General features: G+C 50.0%; 1 long non-coding RNA gene across 1 annotated transcript; it reads left to right on the top strand.

Moving 5' to 3' along the window:
• Nucleotides 1-1,942: 1,942 nt before the first annotated feature.
• Nucleotides 1,943-8,233, top strand: LOC145720017 (uncharacterized). The gene is made up of 3 exons (XR_014142744.1): nucleotides 1,943-3,313; nucleotides 4,342-4,721; nucleotides 7,321-8,233. It is a non-coding gene; the product is annotated as an uncharacterized LOC145720017 (long non-coding RNA).
• The last annotated feature ends 19 nt before the right edge of the window (nucleotides 8,234-8,252 follow it).

Genomic DNA, 8,252 nt, shown 5'->3' with positions numbered 1-8,252 from the left:
GGAAGGCGAACAGCCCCTCCCCAGGACCTAGCCTGGCTCTGGTGTCCATGATGGTGCAGCAAGTGGACCCCGAGGCTTCCTGAGATGCCCCATCCAGGTGAGGAGACCAGGCATGTCCTTCCCTCCCAGAGCCTCCCCCATGGATCTCCTTCATCCTCAGTACATCCCTGGGGTCCTCACCGTGGATGGGGTCCCCAAGCCCTGGAAATGCCACAGTGGATATGGGTTCCTGCCACTATTTGGAGCTTATGTCAGGACAGACACATGTGTGACAAATCTGCTCAGCCCAGGTTGAAATCACAGTGGCAATGAGCCCAGGGGGGAAAACAGGCAAATACGGAAGGGAGCACAGCCCTTCTCCTGGCTCCAGAGCGTGGCCTTTCTTTCTATCACAACCTCTATGGTCTTCTCTATTTTCCTGTGATACCGTCCACACCCCCTCCCCCTTCCTGGGAACATCCCTGTGTGTCTCTCCTGACTCCTCGGTGCCCCTTGTTCCTGGGACGGAGCTATCTTCCCCACCTTGGGGTCCTGCCTGTAAGCTGTAGGGGAGATTTATTTCAGCTAGAGCTCTGATTGTGAAGGGAAAGTTAACTTTTATCTCAATATTCATCTATTATCCATTGCCTTGTGGCCCAGGGTGGTAACATCCTGTCTTCAAGCCTGTTTCCTTATTTAGGTCTTGTTGTCCTGAACCCCACTCCTCAGGGTAGTTGTGGGATTCAGTGGTTCCCAGTTCATGGGAGGGGATCCATCACTGTTAGTTTCCAGAGCAGGTTAAGAGGGGTTTGGTACATGGGAGGATTATGGGGTCAGACTCAACTTATGTGGATGTTTGTTGCATCCAGTCAAGACCCCTCACATGCCCCTCATACCAAGAGGTGCTACTTGCCACATTTCTGAGATGTGTAGAAACAGTCATATGCAGGAACCGAGAAATGAAAGTTCCCCAAATAGTCATGGAACCACAAGAAAGAACAGAGAACAAAGCTGAGCAGCTGCCAATTCCCAGGACCATCAGTGGGTCATCGAGTAGAGGCTTCCACCCATGTGGACACAGAGAGGGACCCCAGGGTCCTCACAGGGAGGCAGGGGACAGGGCTGCAGGTGAAGGCTGGAAACTGCGGTGCTCCCCAATGTGTGTTTGTGGACAAGCACAGGGGTTTTCCCGCTCACTGACTCAGGCCACCTCCCCTATGTGTGTGTAAAACAGATTCACGGCAGCTTTTCTCTTCCGTGAGTGACTGTGAGCTTGAGGCTGCACTGGACCCGTCCCTGCTTAACACAACCCTGAACAGATGCGACATTTGAGAGAGTGGACACCACAGAGCAGGAGAAGCTGCAATTATCTCTTGCGGTCAGCCCGACTCCCAGAACAGCCCCGGGAGAAACCCTTCTTGTACGAACAGGTGTGTGGGAGGAGAGTGTCCACTAAGAATGGACATCAGAGAGTGATCCTAACAATGGTAAACAGTGCTGTGGATAATAAGCTACTGATGAATAAGAATTATCCTATACAAGGAAATAGAATGGATAAGAAAATATGAGAATAAAATTAAGCATATTTAACTATCTGAAAAAATAAAAGGAGGGGCGCCTGGGTGGCTCAGTTGGTTAAGCGACTGCCTTCGGCTCAGGTCATGATCCTGGAGTCCTGGGATCGAGTCCCGCATCGGGCTCTCTGCTCAGCAGGGAGTCTGCTTCTCCCTCTGACCCTCCTCCCTCTCATGCTCTCTGTCTCTCATTCTCTCTCTCTCAAATAAATAAATAAAATCTTAAAAAAAATAAAAGGAGATAATGAATTTTTGATGCAAGAATATGGATTATGTTACAGAAGGATAGGCAATTCTTGAAACAATTAAGAAATTTTAGAGATGAAAAATCCAATAAAATCAATACATTCAAAAAATTCTTTCCATGAAGGACAAGACAAAGCTGAAGAGCCATTTACAAAACTGGAATGCAGTATTGAGGGGTTTTCCAGAAGGCAGCATAGAGAGACCAGACGTGGAAATTCGAGATGCTTGGGGAACAGAATGAGGATGTGTTGTAAGTGCCAGAAGGACAGAAACGAGGATGATGTCTGCAACAGCTGAAGAGATATGTAATTGAACATTTTACAGAGACCGGGAAACACCCACCAAGTGTTAAGGTGCATATATTTAGAAATGACATGTGTATCCTGACCCTTCGTTGTAAATGAAGGAAATGGAGATGCATTTGAGACAGTAAGAGGAATTTTGCCAAGTCACCCCTCTGCCCGGGGTGGGGGGCATAGTTGGGGGAGGGCTGAACTAGCCCACATGGAATGGGAGAACAGTGAGGGGTGCCCGGCCTCCCCAGCTGTGTGGGTCTGCTGGATACACCCAGAGTATTGAAGCAGGACCTCCAGACGGGGGGAGCAGGAGATGGGGAAAGAGGCAGATAAGAATATCCAAGGGATTAAACAGATGTGGTTCCCATTGACTGCATTCAGGACCCCAGCAGGAAGCCTGTCTCTGAGCTGTTGGGAGATCTGAACCCCCAACACCCCCAGCCCCAGCCCAAGGGTGCTCTCCATTCCCCAAGTGTGAAAACCCACACCTCATTCCATGCTGTGGCCAGATTCAGAAAACAAACGGGTCTGTGGGCAACAGAGAAACCACAAACTTGTAGCAAAACAAAGAGAGATTCCAGCAGCCAGCCTGGTGGGTTTCAAGGACCAGAAAGGAAATACAAGTTTACGAATTTTGTGCATCCTTGCAAAGTTGGAAAAAGTATCACATATAAGCAGGACCAATGAAAAAACATCTCCCACATGAAGACAGCTACTAAAGATTTGTGGAGTGACTGCCACTTCAAATGCTAAAACAGCCACGGGAAACTCCAAGGATCATGAGGAATCAAGGAATCAAGGACACATGTCATCAGCAAAAATGAGGACAGCCGTCCAGTAACTGAACTCAGACTTGGAATTTCGTCATGTAGCTGACCAAGATTTTAAAATAGCTGCACTGACGAAACTCATCGAGTTACGAGAAAAGAAGAACAATACGTGAACCAAAAGAGAAATTTAACAAAGAGATAGAAATCGTACAAAAGAGTCAAACGGAAATTCTGGACTCGAGGAATTCAGTTAATGAGTAAAATTAATAGAAGGCACGGGACAGCATCTACCGCAGAACAGAATGATTAGAGTTCCAGAAAAAGGAGAGATAGAGAAGGAGTGGAAAGCTTATGTAAAGAAATGATAACCGAGAACTCCCTAAGCCCAGGGAGATACTTGGACATCCAAATTCAAGACTAATTAACACACTGAAAGGAAAAGATGCTGGTAAGAATGATCTATCTGTCTGGGAAATTGTTCTGGAGTTATGAAGGACAGATAAAAACTTTGGTCTCTTTATTTATTTATTTATCTATTTATTTATTTGTTTGGTAGTGTCTTCATCTGATTTTGGGATATCATTATCAGGATAACATGTAGAGTCTTCCTCTGACTTTGACATCAGGATAACACTGGCCTGGAAGAACAAGTTTGAGAATGTACCCCCCCACCCCCACCCCACTTCCACTTTTTGGGCAGAGTTTGAGAATGATTGGCATTCATTCTTCTTTGGATGTTCAGTAGAATTTGCCAGTGAAGCCATCTGGTGTCCTGGGATTTTCTGTGTTGACGGGTCTTTGATGACCCGTTGAGTCTCCTTGCTTATTATCGGTTTGTTCAGATTTTCTATTTCTTCCTAATTTAGTCGTGGTAGGTTCTGTGTTGCTGGGAGTTGATCGGTTTCCTCCAGGTTGTGTCATCTGTGGGCATGGAGTTGTTGGTAGTAGTTCCTTACGATTCTACGTATTTCTATGGTGTCAGTTGTAATGCCTCTTTCTGTCCCGATTTTATTCAAGTTTTCTCTCGTTTTTCTTCTTAGGTGGTCTAGCTAAACATTTGTCAATTTGGCTTATCTTTTCAAACAACAAACTCTTAGATTCGTTGATCTTTTCTTTTTTTTCAGAGGTGTGTGTCTCTATTTCATTTCTTTCCACTCCCCTTCTTTCCTTCTGCTAACTTTGGGATTAGTGTACTCTTTTTGTTCTTGTCCCTCGAGGTGTAAAGTTAGGCTGTGTAGTTGAGATCTTTCTGATTTCTTTTTTTTAAGATTTTATTTATTTATGTGACAGAGAGAGAGATAACGAGAGCAGGAACACAAGCAGGGGGAGTGGGAGAGGGAGAAGTAGGCTCCCCGTGGAGCAGGGAGCCCGATGCGGGGCTCGATCCCAGGACCCTGGGACCATGACCTGAGCCGAAGGCAGATGCTTAACGACTGAGCCACCCAGGCACCTGAGATCTTTCCAATTTCTTAGCAGATGCATTCACGACTACAAACTTCCCTCTCTGAAATGCTTCTGCAGCAGGCTATACACAGGTTTTGGTATGTGTCTTTCCATTTTCGTTTGTTTAGAGATATTTTTTGTTTCTGTTACGATTTTTTTTCTTTGATCCGTTTGCTGTTTACGAGTGTTTTGTTTAGCGCCTGTAGCCGCTGGAAGGAACGCAGCCCTGCTGACCGCTTCATGCAGCCAATGGGACCGTGTCAGACTCCTCGGCCAGAGAGCCGCACGGGCGTGAATGTGCACTGTTTCCAGCGCGGAGTTTGCGGCCGCTTCTTCCAGGAGCACCAGGAACTGGAAAAGCAGAAAGCGGGGTACAAAGCTCTATAATGGGCTAACTTTCTTCTGAGAAAGGAGTTAAGTAACACGATGTGTCTGCTGACTTACCTTTCCACAGATCGCTTGTTCGCTCTGAAAACCAGAATCTGACAAAAATCGTCACCTACAGTGTGGGAGTGGGGGGGTGAAGGGGACAGAGGAGGTGGCTCATCCCTGAATGCACCATTTCAGGGGTTTTTAGCGTTTGAAACCGACGAATGTTCTACACACTGCAAAACACACTTAAACCGTAAGACACCAGAAAAGCGCACCCCAATGCTAATATACACAAATAAAAATTAAGATAAGCTTACATCCCATCAACACCAGAGCCACAGGGTAAGTCGGGAAAATATTACATTAATTTCTTAGGAACAGGGGTTTGAAAGATCAGAGATACAAGTGTGACGTAAGCAGCCGGGGCAGAGCTCTGCATCCCACCACCTGCAGCGCCTGGGACATGAAGCCCAGGCCTCCAGAATGTGGCCAGGCAGGGCTTCGGACACTGGTGCTCCCAGGTTTGGGATGACACGTCGGGCTGAGGTCAGGGTGCTGGAAGGAAAGGTCAGTGCTGGAATCCGTTTCCAGAAGACTGGGAATCAACTGAGAGCAGTGTCAGACACCAGGGGTCTGAGGTTCCTCGTCTGCTACGACAAAGCAGGTTTATTATGCTTATTCAGTTCTGGAGGTCAGAGGCCTGCTGTGGTCTCCGGGGCTTGCAGGAGGGTGTCTGCAGGGCCCGACTCCTTCCTGGACACAGGACTCCTTCCTCCGTCTTCGGTGGCCAGTGGACCTTCTGTGGGGTTCAGTGTGCCGCCAGCCCCCAAACCACCCTCAGTCAACAGGAACTCCCTGAGATAGCTTCTCTCCCCTGTAGCAGGTTCCAGACGATTCCCAGGTGACTCCCAACCAGACACCTGCTCTGGCCTTGCTCCCGTCTGACCTGCCCCATCCCAAAGTCAGAGGCTCTGGTCCCTGCATGGTTGGCTTAGGCCCCCGGCATGGAGTGGCAGGGCCTGCAGGGAGAGTCCTCCCCGGGGACCCACAGGCCTGGATGGAGGCTGACTGAGGCCAACATGGACCCCGCTGGAGTCTCCACCCGCTGTGCCCCTGCCTTTCCCACTCACCGAGGCTCAGGAAGTGTGTGGGATTGCAGGACATGGCCAGCCTCTGGCGGACTGCACTATCCTCATCCTGGGGTGGCAGGACAGGGCCCTGCGGGTCAGGAAGTGAGCAGGAAGGGCTCCGAGGGCTCCTGTCTGTGGTCTCACAGGAAGGGAGTGGGGGTCACAGGCCCAGCTCTACCTTCCTCTGTTGGATCACAGAGCCTTGATTTCTGGAAGGAGTTCCAGTGAAATACTACATAACCAGTCTGAACCCATGTCCAGATGGAACCCCCCTAGAATTAACTGGTGATTATAGAGCCAGACAGACAGATGATAGGGAGGTAGAGATAGAGATAGATGATACATGATAAAGTGCATGGATAGTACATGCATACATACATACGTGTACATGGACATAAATACAGACATGCTGGGCTGCAGATGATGAATGGGTAGAGGCACAGAGAGAGATGATGGGACTGTGGATAATGGCAGGTGCATTCCTAGGGGGATAAGTAGATACATAACTGGATACAAACGTAGGCACACAAGAGATGATAGATACACACACATAGTTACACATAGATTCGAGACAGCCAAGTAGAAAGATACATAGTTACAGAGACAGCCACAGACAGATGGTGTGGAGCACAGAAAGGGGAAGTTTCTGGCTAGCTCCTGGTCCTACTAGGCTGACTGTTCTCAAGCTACACATTCCCCAAATGCAAAGGGCAATCATGAAATTCTCTGACAACTTCATGTTATTCTGGGCAGGGGGTGCGGAGACAGGCAGGTCGCACGTTGGAAGAACGCTCAGGCCAGGTCTCCCTCAAGCTCTCTAGGGCAGGTGGCGCTCTGCTCAGGTATGATGCTCTTGTCTCTGCACCCCTCTGCATCCTGTGACTCTGGGCCTTGCTCTGCACACTCACCCCTCCCTCCCAGACGGTCAGGTCAGGTTCTCTCGTTAGGGGGCGCTGACGGGGCTGTGGGGGCAGGAGGAGGAGGAAGGACAGGAGGACTTTCATGCTGTCAAACATCCCATTCTGGGGCACCTGGCTGGCTCAGTCGGTAGGACATGTGACTCTTGATGTTGGGGTCGTCGTTCACGCCCCACCTTGGCTGGGGAGATTACTTAAAAATAAGATATTTAAAAAAAAAATCCCGGTTCTAATGGAAAGCCCTGAAGTCTACAGATGCAAATTCACTAAGGAAACAATAATGTTTGTGCAGACATTGGTGGGCAAGGCTTCCTGCGCTGTTGGGGCTGCGATGGGGGCTGGTTCTTGTCTGGACCCCCGTGGGGCTCCCTGGTCCATTTATGGCACAGAACACAGACTGTGACTAAGGGAGGTGGTCCGGAGCCCCATCCCTGATGACGACATGCAGTCATAGCATCGTCTCCTCCCTGTCTGTCCCCCTCACTCCCAGGCCTCTAGCAACTTGGGGCTTTTGCATGTCCTTGATTCTCAAAAGCTTCTCCTATAACTCGACCGGCCTTTACATTTCAGCGAATCTTATGTTCCTTTCACAGTTTCTACTAGGGCCCAGTTCCTGGTGGGACTGAAAACATCCACTGGATTCTGATATGTCCCATGCACCACCTGCTCACCCTGGGAAGGAAGGCTGAGGACCTGGAAGCGTCCTGGGGCTTCTAAGACCCATACTGACCTCCCGGGAGAAGGAGGCAGGGAAGGGAAATGCCTGGGCCTTTTAGGATCAGAGCTCGGGGGAGTGGCTAGCTGAGCCATGGACACCAGCTGGGCTCCCAGGCAGAGCTGGAGTCCTGGGGTAGGGACTGCCTTGGGGTCCTGGAGTCAGCAAGGCGAGTTCTGATAGGGACAGAGGAGGGGTCTGTGCTGTGCTCTTGGACATGGGGCTCTCCCTAGACCTGGCACACAAGCCCAGAGCAGACCCAGCCCCTGTAGCCACTGTTCTTCCAGGACAAGAGAATCAAGCTCTCTAAGCCTGCCGTCCCTCCAGGCATCAAGGCCCATGTGCTCTATGATTCTTGGCCTGAAACCACATGTCTGATGCCCAGACCTCCGTGTTCCCAGCCTCGAAGAAACAGAAGGTCCAGACCCATGGGCTCTGCCATGGACACAACCCAGGAAGCAGCCCTGCGGATTCAGAGGCCTTGTGGCCCCCGCGGAGAGGGTCCCCCCCTACTGCAGGGAACCTGGGGCTCGGGGTCAGGGATGCTCTCCCCAGAAAAGCACTTCTCTTTCTACATGAAAGCAACCATCCTCGATTCCCAAAGAAGCAGGAGGAAAAGGTGGCGATGCTCTGTTGAAACTCATCCCTAGAGAAAGACCCCAACACTGCAAATGGGTGTTGCCATTGACCGCCTCCCAATCAGTGACTCTTGCTTAGGTGATGTTGCCCAGGCAGGAAGGTGGAACCAGAGGGAGCAGGAGGATACTGAGCAGCTGGGCGGGACCTTGGGGAGAGGGTGGGGGCTCATCA

Source organism: Leptonychotes weddellii, unplaced genomic scaffold (assembly GCF_054177405.1).
Source record: "Leptonychotes weddellii isolate Sample4059 unplaced genomic scaffold, ASM5417740v2 HiC_scaffold_9177, whole genome shotgun sequence".
NCBI classification, from domain to species: domain Eukaryota; kingdom Metazoa; phylum Chordata; class Mammalia; order Carnivora; family Phocidae; genus Leptonychotes; species Leptonychotes weddellii.
This window is presented reverse-complemented; position numbering and strand designations above follow the sequence as displayed.